General features: G+C 33.7%; 1 long non-coding RNA gene across 1 annotated transcript; it reads left to right on the forward strand.

Moving 5' to 3' along the window:
- The first annotated feature begins 510 nt into the window (after positions 1-510).
- Positions 511-2,240, forward strand: LOC136271333 (uncharacterized). Its single transcript, XR_010709250.1, has 3 exons — positions 511-624; positions 1,643-1,856; positions 2,121-2,240. It is a non-coding gene; the product is annotated as an uncharacterized lncRNA (long non-coding RNA).
- Positions 2,241-16,116: the final 13,876 nt, after the last annotated feature.

A 16,116-nucleotide genomic window follows, 5' to 3' on the forward strand; every position in this document is an offset into this window, starting at 1 on the left:
ATTATATTTAATAAGTGAGCCTTTATCGTCCAATATGTTATTACTTTGTGAAATATATTCTGATATCGTGCATAAACTACACAGTACCACATGCATATTTCGAACACATGTGCTAACCGCATTTCGGTTCTGTCAGTACTTTGATTATCAGTGTAACAGATATATGGAATACGTTCGTATTTTTATTATGCAATAACCATTTAGTGGCGCCGTAAGGTGCGTTGTAATGTTTGAAGAAAGTAATCATTTGACCCACGATAGCAGTAAATCGATATTCTTTCTTATAAAGGAGAACATTATATAGATATGTTCAAAGTTGTATTAAAACCTCAAAAGGTATGTCTATTATTAGTAAGAGATTGTATAGGAACTTTGTAAAAAAAATGTACATGTATATTTGAAAACGATCTCAAAAGTATATCGTGTTCAATATTAATCTTTCTGAAAAAAGCACAAGAAACAATGTCAATCTAAAGATAATGATATTTAAAAGGTTCTCATTAATCTTTCAGTCTGGAATTGGCATCTTTTTTGATAATAAAGGTACACAAAGTATCACCACGTCAATTAGAAAAAATGCAGACTGCACTCGTCTTTATATGTATCTATGTCGTTCCTAAAGTGGTAAGTTCTACTAATAGTTTGAGATTTCTTTGACAGATTAATGTTTCACTATCTTACAGCACTATATTAATGAGCAAAAACAAAGAAAAAGACATTTCTTTTATTTTGTTTAAACAGAGTTTAATTATAACACATATCTTTCAATCACATCAGTGGTTGCTGTAATTAGTCACCAAAATTAACTTTAGATTATTTATAATTTCAATTCAGTTTAAATAATTTTATTATTTTCTGGTATGTATGGTTGTGCTATATGGCCCCTCTTACGCTTTGTCACTGTACATAATCTATGTTTGAACAATTACGATACAATACATTCGATTCAACAAGAAGTAACAGAGCTAATAAAGAGTAAACTACCACAAACAATTTTGTTCTCAAACTGTATTCCCTACCTATTACCTTATCAACGATTCTCGTCGTATATAGTCAGTATTTTACGAGTGGACCATGATTGTTTTAAAGGGACATAAAATCAATGTTTGTGGCCATAATTTAATCGACTGAAACCTAGAAGTCTCATTACTTAGCCAAACATTGATTTTTCTTATCTCTTTAAAATCCTTCTTAAGATTGTTCTGTATATATTTGGTAGATTTTTTTTCTAGCTAGATAAATCTTTCTCGGAATACACACTTGTATAGAAGAAAATTTCATCAAATATTTGAATTGCTAAGGATAAAGCACATAGTGTAGATTATAATGTGATTTATGAAAACATTTTGCTACTATCTTTAAAGAATCGCAGGTGTTTGCTAAAACTTGTTAGACAATAATTTTTGAAATAAAAAACCCATAAAAAAGTTTGGGCAAGGGTCAACTTAATGTTGTGCATGGAAAAGGTCATATGGACTTTTGGATGCATATACTTCTATCAATTTTAAAGTTTATTGAAAACATTTATTTGAGGGTGGATTTGAATGATGAATAAAAGACTCAACTTTTAGAAAAAAACGAAGAAAAAAACACATACAAAAACAACAGATAATCAAATAAGATTGTTGCATTTATTATTTAGTCATGTGAAGGTTGCCTTGAATCCATTCCAACCATATCAGTCGTAAATAGATGTCCAAAAGACATTAGTGAGTGGATCAGAAGTAAGAGCAGAAAACAGTGTCATTTGGTTAACCAGAATTGCACAACTCTAGAAGGATTTGAATATCATTGTCTACCGGACAGATACCATGAACGTTTTATGGAAGTATGTGCTCCAAAACAAAATATAGTTGGTGAGTCGACATGATTATGATTAGTGCATATGTTAAAAAAACCTTTGAAATATTATTATCATTCATTTTTAGCAGGACACATTGCGTATGCAATAACCAGATTATAGCTACGATGCATCGTTTACTTGATGTTGACTGAACAGTTAAAATCGTTCCCCCACAAAATTGTAATTCCAACTTAAAAGAGAACGTAGAATATTTAATAGTTCAGTGTAAGTTTGCATTTGATATATTGAAACATCACATTGTTTGTTTCATCATCAGGTGGACACTGTCCATTCTATGATGAAGAGGAAAACAGCGTGGACATGAATCTCTACCAGTCGTGCAAAGAACATACGACGCCTTGCCCAGATTTGTACAATTCAAACGTAGCATATAAATGTAAGCACGATATTTTACATTTGTTTAAATGAAATGAGACTGTATGGTCAACAAATTAACCACCAGCTCTTCTCAAAATTTTAAGATATGAACTGTTAAGCTAAAAACTATAATGTTACATAGAGAGATCTATGTATTTCATCTTTAAAATTTAAGTATTTTCCTATATTTTTAAATGAAGCCTTAAGTTTTTAAAAAATGAGATTAATGGAGTCCAAAAATGGCCACGGCCATTGAGCCCTCTTCTATCGTTGGCAATTGTTGGCAGTCTTAAAACAATGGCAGGTGGTAATCATTTAATTGACGTTAATTTTAAATTGTTAAGAAATGGGAAAAAAAGAAAATCGTTTTATCCACGATAAATAATACCTATGAGGATGCCTAACGTGCCTATCTATGATAAGACTTTATGACAATTTTTACTTTTGGATCACGTTCAGATTATATCGACATGACCGTTAGTATATCAATTTAAATAAAAAGTATCTCCATCTTTATATATTTTTATATTTTATTCCATCTGAACAGTCATTAGAGAACGATTTGTTGTTCGGTACGTGCGTTCGCTTGGGTAAGTGCAGTACATCAGAAATTGAAAACCCACCTTATTTCAGTTAGGTTTTTACAAAATAATTGATCCTAATACTCACAATATTCAATTGCTTTAATAGTGTTTAGCCTAATAAAATATATCAAAAAAAAGACCCCAAATGAATTCTTAGTTAACCTGATGAGGAGTTTCTGAATTAAAATTGTTTCCTCATTAGCTTACGTAGTTTAACAATTAACATTATGACATAATTTACAGCTCGTGAGATTTGTATAGGTATCTTATATGACATTGCTTAGTAACTGTCCAAACTTTCATTTTATACCTTGTGAATTAATATGCATGTATATATACAGCAAACTTTCTCTTTTTTAAAATATTTCTTATTTTGTAAAAACTTGATGAAGAAAGATTTTACGTACATTGTAAGTTATATAAATTAAACACGATATGATTTTATTGAATATCAATGAAAAAAAAATAAACATGCCCTGATGACTTTTGTTGTTGTTGCAATTAGTTATATGTAAGTACAATGCAACTCTCTTAATTTTATAATGAATTGATTTATTTGGGTTTAAGAAGAGGCCCAATGTTTATGCATTATTTCTTACATTTTTTACTATACCATAGGACACTTAACTCTTAACCAACTCTTTTTTTAATACTACCACTAGATTTTGACCCGTGCGTGCACGGGTATACATTGTATATGATGGCCGACATTTACGAAAAGATACATCGACACACCGTATTGTTGCCATTTTCATAATAAAGTTATAAGCCTACAATAGCGCTGTTATTTTCACTACATTCTGCTTATTTAGAATAATCTTACTGTGTCTCGGGACAGACCTATACCACTTAAATTAAAATGCCTCCCATATTACCCGTAATGAAGCAAAAAATTGCAGAATAGCTCCGAAACGATTTTGGAGAAAATTAATGAAGCTGCTTTGAAAATAAGTCAAATTATTCATAATGAACCATCTTGAACCTGTAAATACCTTTCATCTAAAAATTTAATTCATATTAATGAAGAATTCAACACTTTCTCCAGCAAAGTTTTTCATTTGCTTCGAGTTGACATTCGAAACTATCGTGATTTTTCATATTAAATGCACTGAGTAAGAGTTTTCTCCCGTATATGGCAACATTTTAATGAAAATTTACACGTATTTGTAATATCGTTTCTGAGTTTATCCATGCAAATGTGATATTGTGGAAACAAAAACTAAAGAGCCTCTCGTGATTTAGCGTGAATGTAATGCGCATGCGCAAGATTGTAAAATCTGAAAAATCTATATGATTTCCGGATTGTTTACCGGAATTTTCGTTGATTTTTAATTAGCGAAGCTTGATTGAGAAAAAATAAAAACCAATTGGTAATCTCCAAGTGCCAGTAATGTTTAAAATATATAAAACAAATGACAGTAATCTTCCGATTTCTCGGTATTAAAGCCCAAAAATTCGAGTCTTTTATTTTAATATAGTAGTATAGATGTATTTTTTTCTAACAATTAACACTAATCCCTTTGTTTCATTGTATTACGTTTATTCAAGTTTGCTGAATAGAATACGTTTGGGAAGAGAAGATATGAGAATATGGGGTCCTAAAGCCTCCTACATGTATAATCAAATTTGATGATGAAGTAGCAATCAAAGAGTATCTTAGGTTGTCCCTTCCCGGTTCTTAAATCATATTCATTTGTGGTTACAAATAACCATATTACATATATCGATTAATAAAAAAAACAACTCAAAACATTTATGAAAGTGGATCGACTTTATCAGAATAAGTTTTGATGATAAAATATATTGATGCATTTTCATAACTTTTTTGTTTTACAGGTGCGTCGACTCTGTCCTAAACTAAACGCACATTGATTGTTTTTAAAGTGGGTTAAATTTTCCTAAACTTAAAGCATTTTGAAAATGATTTTCAAAGTTTGTAATTTATTGGTGTCACACTGTACATGAACATGTAGTGTACTAAGCTTGTAGTTTAAAATACTACTTGGAAACAATATAATAATAAAATTATTGTCATAAATTGTTAATTTTAACTTTATGGGATAGTTCAATGTTTTAAAAAAACGGTAAGTTGGAATAGTCTCGATCTGCGATTAGTATTGAGCCGAGTTCATATTTTCCATGTTTAATGCCCCTTTTTGAATGTTTCTGATGGGCATCCAAAATTTGAAGTGTCTGTTGTCGACTTGTATTTGCGATACAGTATTCACAATTAGATGCATTTCTTTGGTTTTTATATTATGATTGCATAGTGTGTGCTTAAAAAGAAACAAGGAAAGGCAAAGCAAAGGCAAAAAAAAAATAATCTGCCGCTTGAAACAGAACGCTGATCAGAATTATTGCATGTTGACACCTACAAATGTTAACTAAAATATGTCACGAAATTTGAGTACATTGCAAAATAAGTTCTGTATATTTTTAAAACTTTACAACTGATACTCATTTGTTGGTTTATTAGATATACCAAAGTGGACCTTTATAAGCATTAAAATGGAAAAATATGTAATTTAAAATTGCTAAGCTCTTTATAATGATGACTACCCTCTGTAGCAACATCTTATGATACCGAATCCATTAAAATTAACCCTGCATTAGTGTTCAGAATCATGACCACTAATAATACATGCATAATTGTATCATTTAGGAACTACTGAGCCGTTATTATTGATAACATTTCAACATTTTTTTATTGAGAGTCAAAATTCATATATACTAGTGATATAAGAGAATAACACAAGGTAGGTACATCACTGACAATTAATTATATATAATTCATATTGCTTTTGTGAAAGTAGACTTCAACCATTATTGATTCAATTATTATAAAATGATGCTATAATTTTAAACAGGTATTGGTCAAGTCATGTTTTTCTATTTCATTAATGCGTTCAGACCACTAATACAACTTTATATCGTTAGTGGATACTTTGTTATTAGATGTCACTTCAATGCTTCTTGTAGAGGCATGCTTTTATTACTATAGTGACGTGCCAAAATATATGCAACTTTTCCTTATCATCATCGCCACTCGGCAAACTTTCTTGTATTTTCAAATTCTCATAAATCAAAAACTATAAAAGACACTTCAAAGGTCAGTATTCAGTGATGTGACATTTACAGCTTTAATCGTCTTGGAATTGGGTTGTATAAGTTTCCGAAATGAAGAACAGTTAGAGAGGACAAGATTTTCAAAACGTCAGTAACCAAATCATTCTTGATTTAATCGCTGTCAGTGATTTTTCTAGACGGAGTTTTTTTTATATCAACTGTATATTTTCAATAAGTTTAATGTCTGGTTACTGTGATGGCAAGTCAAAACAATCTAAATCATTTTCTTTTTTCCAGGGAGTTGTTAATTGTTGTGAAACATGACAAGAGGGTTTTCATTTTGGAATATAAATGGGGAATTTCCAAAATGTTTTGCAATGACTGGCCATAAACTTTGATCAAGTTTAGATATACTTCTTTAAGTTCACATTTCCAGACATTGGTACTAGTGTCCCCACTCCTCCTGAGTATGTCACACATCCCAAAAACATGAAATTTTCCCTCACATTGTGGCCATGTTTACCAATACACTGTGGTCGGTAAGCTAAATCCTCAGTTCTGCATAATATAAAATCGGTTTTCATTTGATATAACTATACTAAGTTTCATTAGAAAAAAAATACTTTTTCTCCATTATCTGTCAGCTGCATGATTTATCATATTGTTGCTCCACTGAAAACGGCGTTTTCTTTTTACTTCTGACATAGTGAGGGTCTTCCTTAATGTATTTGCGTTAATTTAATGAGAATGGAGTCTTCTTTAAATTTCTCTGATATATAATATTTTGGTGGGGGTGGGGGGGGGGGGGGGCGATTAAAATAATCCACAATTTTCAGTGTCCGACTCAAAATTCTGTCACCACTCTCATCAACGAAACTTTTTCTTTAACGGTTGAAGGTCTTTTCCATACTCCCCCGTCATTATATTTTTTATTACAAACTTAGAAACTGTAGACGTATCCACAAAGAATATTTCTACGGATTAACATTATATTTCACTCGAATATACAAATCTTTAGCAAGTTTTCTTTGCTCCTCTGACATTTCTTGTCGTCTGCCCTCCATTAATTACAATGACATCAGTGGAGAGTTAAAACAAGGGGGCGACTGACATTAACTGAAATTAAGTGAGAGGAGAGATCGTACTCCATTTTAATTGTTCCATGCATCACCGTTGTGAAAAAAGTATAAAATAATTATGGTATTTCAACTTAAAAAATCAAAGAAAATAAAAATGACTAAAAAAAGTTAAGTAAAAAGTTACATGAATAACGGAACATCACTGTAAATGTTTATCAACAACCATATTTCCGATGTATTATGTACTTAACAGATCAGGAATGTTACACAGACGCTCTAAAAAGAAATACGGATGATAACAAAGAAAGTGCTCTTTCAAAGCAAGTATTGTTTTCTTTTACCATTGATCTCAATTTGTTGTGGGGATATTAAGAAGATCGTTTCATGTTTGTGTCTATATTATGATCGCTGACTGAAAAATGCAACATTGAAAAATACCTTAGACGTGACAATGACAATTGAAAGCATTATATTATGATCAAAATTAATAAGCCTTGTAATTTTAATAAATAATCTTCTCAAAGTGTAACAATTTCCATTTTAGGGTCATCCATACCTTAGGGACCATTTTCTATAACTAGCGGAAAACTGGACGTATTTCTCTTTATAAATTGGAGGGGGTCATTATCACGCAATTAATTCTGAATTTCAACTTAAATGTTTTTGAAAAAGAAGGAAATTTGAAGGAAACAAGGGAACAAGATTTTTAAAAAATCGATTAAAGTAAAGAAAGATCCTGTTGTATTTGAATTTTGAATTTGCAGTTACTGTAGTCTGTGGTCATGGCCACTTCATTATGAGATAGGTAGACAGGATCGATACGTGCAGTTAGATATATCCGTGTTGTAATATGCATAAAAAGTATAAACCCCTTAAAACTGGCTTTTCGCAATCCCTAATGCCTAACATGTAAATTTGTGTTTTATATGAGTTTGTTAGAACCAATCTTAAAACCTATAGAGCAAGCTTAAAAATGCGAAGCCATTTTATACACCTATCTTTAGAGGATACACTTCTGCCATTCAGTCAACTGAATTTTTCCTAAATGGTCTATAAAGATGACAAAATGGTACACAGAGCTATGCCATTCAGTCAATTTTTGTCACCTTTCAGTCACCTTTTATAGATTACAGCTTACTTATGAACAAAAAATTATTGTCTTATTAAATAACAATTTTGAACAGTTGCCTGAACCAACAATACAAAGGAAGTATTTTTTTTAAAGATTTTAAAACAAATGCTTCAGCATAGCTAGTGTCCCGATTATTATCTTTATCTAGGCAAATATTTTAAAATACTTTGAATGCATGTCACAATTTAAAAGTATTAGATACTAATGCATATGCGCATTTGTTCCTTGCAGGATGGTGTCAGTGTCAACGTTCATATTCCAAATCCTGATATCCATCTTTCAATGTTTAATGTTAATTGCATTTGTGTACTTCATAAAGAAGCATAAACGTAAGCATTTCAAAAAATGTGTCATTATAAACAAAGGATGACTGCACTTAACACCATATTTTAGGTCCTTTTCCGGTCAATATTGTTCCGTTTATTTTAAACTCAATGTTACTTCAAATCATTTTATAGAGTTTGGTTATCTTCCTATAGAAATTTATTGTCATTATGATTTTAAATTGCGTTGCAATAAAAAAAATTGTTGTTTCCTTACTCTTACTGCTCTGCAAATATCTGAAATCTAGACTAGTCTGCCCTTGATTGAAGATAGTTTTATAATATGAATAAAGGTTCGACCTTATATTGTGATGATCAGGCTAAGTAAGAATAACGATTCTATAATTGAAGACCCCCTTCTCTCTCTCTTTCTCTCCTCTCTCTCTCTCTCTCTCTATCTCTCTCTCTCTCTCTCTCTCTCTCTCTCTCTCTCTCTCTCTCTCTCTCTGCACTCTGTCATTCTTTAAGGGTTCAAAACAAAATATAAAACTCTTAATATCAGCCGGTATAAAGCTGGTATAAATAGCCATTGATAAGCGTAATCCAGAGGCTGATGTCAGCAATTTACGTGTTCGCAAATCATTATATAACAAGAAAATTAATCAGTAACGCACAGAACTGATAATCCGAAAACATTGAGACCCTGGGTCAAGTCCTGTAAACAAATAGTATCGCAAGCAGAATACGTACTACCTTACACGTCACCTGACAGACGTCCAGTATTCACAAGGTTACCTTGGGTAGAACTTACGTGGTGAATTATATTCAACAGGGAAAAGAGTGCCGTTAACAACAGAGGCCGCGAGTTTAAGAAGATACGTTTTTTTCTTTCTTTGACCATTACCACATGTTTGTCCATTGATCTCTTTTAAACATAAGCTTATCGTTATTAATATACAACAACCATTCAATAGAGAACAATAAACAGACATATGCAGACTATGTACGAGGTATGTAAAAGGTGGGCGTCTTCGTTATTCTATGGGGATTCAAGAAAATGTAACGACCCTTATCAATGAATACGACTTCGTACTTTGTAAATATTTTTTTAATTAAAATTAAACATAAAGTTGCAGCTATATGTAAGACAATGGCTACAATAAAACGATTTCTAAAATTCATTTTGTCGCAATTTTTATATGTCTTTAATTGCAGTAATCCTTTATGACACTTTAAAAAGTACGTTTTATAAAAAGTCGCCTGTAAAATCAAACTAATAGTAACGCTAACAATGCATATACAAATCGATCGTTAAATTTTAAGCGGTTTGTTTCAATTATTTTATGATGAAATTATATTAACATCAAATAAAATAAAAAGCTAAATGTATGTTAACTGCAAACGTTTACTATCCATGTTTTGAAGTCAGGAAATGAAATATTTTTACAGTTTATCCATTTCAAAAATTATCGTTGTAGGTGGACGAAAAGATCATATTGCAATGCAAAGTTTGAAAAGTCAACATTTCATAAAATCAACCACGCCTTCAAGGGAAAATAGCCAAATTAACACAACGCCAACCAATTCATCATCAAGAGAAAATAGTTGTAAATCAAATAGCAGCCTTCTATCAAACCACATTTAACTTAGAATATAAATCCTTGTTTTACTTATACTACTATATAGAAGATGATATCCCGCGCTAGCGCGGGAATTAAAACTTTTGTCTGATTTTTTTAATTGCTTTATTAAGGATGACGTTTACTCAGAATGATAATGAAAAACTATCTATTTTAGGCATTTTTCAATTTTTTACAATTTGTGTCCTTCGATTGATTTAATAATCAAGTGAGGTAAACCTAACAGAAAGTATGCAAAATTATATAGTCTAAAATATTGCTGCTAGTGACTGGGTCAATGTTAGAACTGGGCCAGTGTTGAGTTGATAAAAGTTACAAAGAAAAATTATGCCTGGATGTGAAGCAAAATTTTTTACTGTCATGAGCATAAGAGGGCAAGGATTTAGTTCATTTCTGTAAATGAACCTTAGGTAACTATATATGAGTTGTGCAAAAAATGAATAGATAATTTGTGAAATATGAGACCATCGCATTCCAAATGTTTGTACGGAGATGTGGCAGTCAGTGTTTACATAAATAAAATGCTGTTTGTAGATTTCAAATAAATATAAAAATGTAATTTCATTTTCTTTGTGAGGTTTCTTACCATTTCTTTTTATTTAAATGCTCTAGAAATATTTGCTTTTATAAAAAATATAAATATTAGATTAGGTCACAATAACACTGATCCAGGCCAGGCACAATCCATTCTAAAGTGACATGTCACATTAACTGCTAGTGGGAATACATCATTCTGAGATCCAAAATCTTCCTCCATAAACCCTGTTTCAAAATGACAACTCTTTACATCCATTTCAAGTTTCAATTCACATTTTGATGATGACATTTTATCTCTGTTACTAAACGTGTGTAAAAATGCAATGTGTCTCACTGAGGTCAGCATTGGTGCTGCCCTCTTTTAGATGCTTAGAGATAACCCAGCAGGGGGGGGGGGGGTGATGATTTTAACAATATGGCAGCGCTCATGGATTGCAAGAATTAGTTATTCTAAGTGGTATATCTTCTTACTGAGAAAAGCTGTGTCTAAATGGTTTTCAGGTATCATTATACACATCAAACAGACAAATTTAAGCCCTTGATAATTTTTTCATGTCACTTCCTTTAACTTTTAATATTAAAGTACTGCCAAAAATGTTTAAGCGGAAAACAAAATCTGCAAAATTTACTCCGAATTTCCTAGTTTTTGCTAATAGTCAATTTTCGTTTGTGCCTAATCCCATAATAAAGTAAAAATATATATGTTTCGTCAATAATAATTCATTTCAAAAAATACTGTCTGTGTTTAGAACAAGTTTTACTTATGATAATGACCTACCAATGCAAGCGATGATTAACATTATGGTGTTAGCGATATTCAACAGTTCTACAAATTCACAAGTACATAACAATCCAAATTTAAGAATTCAACCCTGAGTAAACAACACCCCTAACCTATCAATACTACTATAGTATTAAAATAATAGACTATAATTTTTGGGCTTTAATACCGAAAAATCAGAAGAGAACTGTCTTTTTTTTAATTATATATTTTAAACATTATTGGCACTAAACGATTACCAATTTGTTTTCATTTTTCTCAATCAAGCTTCGCTAATTAATAATTAACGAAAATTCCTTTAAAAAATCCGGAAATCATATGAATTTTTCGGATTTTACAATCTTGCGCCTGCTCATTACATTCACTCTTAATCACGAGAGGCTCTTTAGTTTTTGTTTCCACAATATCACATTTTCATGCATAAACTCAGAAACGATACAAATACGTGAAAATTTTCATTGAAAATTTGTCTTATATTTATTCTGTTCAACAAAGGAAATACGGGAGATAACTTTAAATCAGTGTATTAAAAACGAAAAGTCCCGATAGTTCCGAATGTCAACTCGAAGCGAGTGAAAAACGTTGCTGGAGAAAGTGTTGAATTCTTCATTAATGTGAATTAAATTATTGGATGAAAGTTAATTACACCCTCAAAATGGTTTATTAAATAATTTGACTGTAAATTTCAATGCAGCTTCAATAATTTTCTCCATTTCGGAGCGATTCTGCAATAGTTTGCTATATTACGGGTATATGGGAGGCATTTTAACTGTGGTATAGGCCTGTCCCTAGACACAGTTAGTGTTATGTTATACTCAGAACTCAGCCAACGCGTGTGATCGCCATTGTAGAACTACTTTTTATTATATCATTGCGCAGCACAATATAACAGTGAACCCCATACTGTAGTTATTATAAATCCGAAATACACCACATTCCTCCCCTTCATGTATATCGTCCATATCAATAATGATCAATAAAATTACATCACATTTAACCATTTCAGTGTTTTTTCAATGTTACTGATATTACTGTTCATGGCCTTTGAATATTTTATGTAACAAGCTATTTAGCTAACAAAATCATATTACAATAAATGACTAGAAAATAATGCATAACATAAACATCATTACAGAAAAGAACCTCTGGTTCTAACTGACTACACAGAGATTATTATGCTCCCAAACATAGTGTGATAAGAAATAATATTCACAGATTAAGCTTCTTTGGAGCCCGTCTCTCTCTTTGAGGATAGCGTCGACCATTGGAGTTGGCACACTTGTGGAAGGTTTGGAAGATTTTTCTGACACTACCAGAGATTTCAATACAGTTGGAGGAATCGCATCATTTCCTCCTGCGGTATGAGTTGCTGTGGGAACGACGACTTCCGGTATATCTATAACTGGTTCCACGTTGGTATCGCTGATTGACGTCGCTATGTGGTGCCAAGTCCCGTATCAACTGTGTATGACAGTGGCCCAGTACGAGACTCTTTCTCTGCGGGAATCCACCTGCATTTCGCGCTCCTATAATCTCTCGTTATGACTCTCTGTCCTTTTGTAAACTTCCTCACACTGGACTGAATGGGAAGTTTCATCTTCTCTTGTCCAGATGACACTGTATTGTGTAGGCTCGGTTTGATCAAGTCCAGTCTGGTTCGTAAATTGCGTCCATAAAGTAGTCTAGCAGGTGTTTCATTTGTAAGAAAGTGCGGTGTCCATTGGTCCAGGGATGATAGGGCGCTGATGTAATGTGTTTGATTCCGTTTTGGGTGAGGAATAAATGGAATCATTCTGAAACAAACTGAGGCCCATTATCAGACACACCTTAGGAAGTCCAAGTTGAGAAAATAAAATACGAAATTCCTCAATGGTATTTGTTGTAGTAGTACTGTTCATTGGGAAAATTTCTACCCATTTTGAATGTGCATCTATGATGAGTAGAAACATTGAGTTCATAAAGGGCCCAGCAAAGTCTATATGATAGCGGTCCCAGGGTTCCTTTGGCAATTCCCAAGGATGTACAGGTGCAGATTTTGGCATGTTGCTATGTCTCTGGCAACCACTAGAGGTAAAACATAACTTTTCAATATCTTGATCCATTTTAGGCCACCATACAAATGATCTTGCAATATACTTCATTTTCACAATCCCTCGTGCAACCCTTGTAAAACAAGGTTTCTAAGTTTCTCGGGCACAACAACACGATTTCCCCACATCAAGCAATTCTGGTGACAGGTCAGTTCCTTAAATATGTAACTGTATGGACGAAATCTCTAATCGTCTGTAGGTAAAGCATTGTGTCCTGTTCGAACACTGTCCAACACATGTGATAAGATCGTATCTCGTTGAGTTCCCAGTTTAACTTGTGCACTGGTAACTGGTAGGTTCTCCATCTGAGTATTGTAAAATATTGTTGCTGTGTCTTCATAATCTGTGGTTATGGAGAGAGGTAGTCTACTCAGGCCATCTGCATTACAATGAGATTTGGTGTTTCGGTATTCAATGTTGTAAGTATGTCCAACCAGATACAGTGCATACCTCTGTAATCTTGCAGCTGTCATGGCAGGTATTCCAGCACTCGGTTTCAGGATGCTAACCAAAGGTTTGTGGTCGGTTACTAATGTGAATCGACGGCCATAAAGTAAGTGTGAAATTTGACTACTCCCCAATATAAAGCTAAGGCTTCCTTGTCGATTTGAGAATATGCCTTTTCAGCCTTTGTTAGTGATCTTGAAGCATATGCTATGGGTCTTTCTGTACCATCATCCATGACATGTGAAAGTACACTACCAAGCCCATATGGAGAAGCGTCACAGGCTAGCTTGACAGGCTTGTGTGGGTCATAATGACCAAGAACTTGCTCTGACGTCATCAACTCCTTAACTTCAGCGAAGGCTTGTTCACACTGTTTTGTCCATTTCCATGTTTTCTCTCCTTGCAGAAGTTCATTCAGTGGACCAAGGACTGTTGACAGGTTTGGTAAAAACGAACGGTAGTAATTGACTAATCCCAAGAATGACCGTAGTTGCTGTAGGTTCTCTGGTCTATGTGCTTTAAGTACTGCATTGACTTTGTCTGGTGAATTCTTTAATTCTTTTTTTAGAAGTCATGTGACCGCAGTAGGCCAATTGTTCCTGAAAGAAGTCGCATTTGTTAAGGTTTGCTCGTAGACCAAATTTCTCTAGGCGCTCTAAAACCGCTTCAAGATTTGCAAGGTGTTCTTCATCTGTTTTCCCACTAATGATCATGTCATTTAAAACACAAGATGTAAACGGTACCCCTTGTAACACTTGTTTTATTGCACGTTGCCATATTGCAGGGGCTGCCGCTACTCCGAACTGCAAGCGTGTATACTGGTACAAGCCCGTCTGTGTGTTTATTGTCATCAATTCTCTTGTCGCCTCATCAACTTCTGAAGCGGGCAGCTTATTAATGTATTTTATAGCAAAAGTTATTCCCCTTTGAATTATTGATTTTTGATAATTTAATTAATGTTCCCAATAATGACCAATGAGTTTGCTAATTATTTTTATACAATAATACATAGTATATGTAAATAAGGTGTTCTGCATAAGTAGTTTTGGGGTTAGGCCGGATTAGTTTGTTTATTTTTAATTTCTAATTGTTAGATACTATGAATTATTTTAGGCCAGCACATATATAGGGACAGTGTCTATAGCGTTTTAGGAAAACGACTAACCTACGATACAGAGTGTGCGGTCACCCCTGCTTTGTATCGCATTAATACAAGTGTGCGGTCATCCCTGCTTGTATTGGTGGTGGTTGCGGCGGAGCACTAGTGTGTGGTCATCCCTGCTGGTGTTCTGGCCTTTCTAGCGCAAGTGTGCGGCACTCACTGCTTGCGTTAGGTTGCGTTGTTGGCGCATCCCTGCTTGCGTTAACGTTGGTACCTGTTCAGTTGCGTAGGTGTGCGGTCATCCCTGCCTGCGTAACGTTTGAGTCCCTATATACGTGCAGGAACGGTGATTAAAGTCTGCACTTGGAAATATTAGCAGCAATCAGGGCTATCCGATTCTATCTCGGGTACGGGCCCGCGGGGATCACAGGCAGTGACCCCCTTGCACGTTACACTTCCATCTGGTTGTAAGCTTTAGTCAAGTCTATCTTTGAAAATTTCTTTCCTCCCGCGAGTGAGGCGAATATGTCTTGGATTCGAGGTAATGGATACTGGTCGACTTTCATGACTGGGTTTATGGCTACCTTGTAGTTTCCACAAAGACGTACTTGTCCATTCTTCTTTACTACTGGCACAACTGGTGAAGCCCATTTACTGTGAGTAATAGGCTTAATAATGCCTTCTTTTTCTCGACGCTGAAGTTCTTCCTCAACCTTTGGCTTCAGTGAATAGGGCACGAGTCTAGCTTTACAGAATTTTGGTTGGGCATTGTCTTCCAGGTACAATGTAGCTGTGATTCCTTTTAATTTTCCGATCTCTGATCCAAATACAGCTTTATGTTTGTCGAGAATCTCCTTCAATACCGCATATGTTTTCTGTGTAGATTGTTGCAGCTTCAGTACTTTGATTTCATGCCAGTTCACTTGAAACTGTATAAGACCATCCCGCCCAAATAGTGCTGGTTCTTTCTGAGCAACAACCATCAAGTCCATGTTTTTTTCTGTTGTTTATTCAACGTCAACGGTACATGTACCATGCCCAAGGGATTAATGCTCTCACCCGAAAAAGTACTTAGCTTGATTCTGGTCTTTTGAAGTGGAACATCACTAAGATTTTCCCTATAGACCGTCTCTGGTATGATGGAGACAGATGATCCAGTATCAAGTTCCATGTC

Source organism: Magallana gigas, chromosome 9 (genome assembly GCF_963853765.1).
Source record: "Magallana gigas chromosome 9, xbMagGiga1.1, whole genome shotgun sequence".
Classification (NCBI taxonomy): domain Eukaryota; kingdom Metazoa; phylum Mollusca; class Bivalvia; order Ostreida; family Ostreidae; genus Magallana; species Magallana gigas.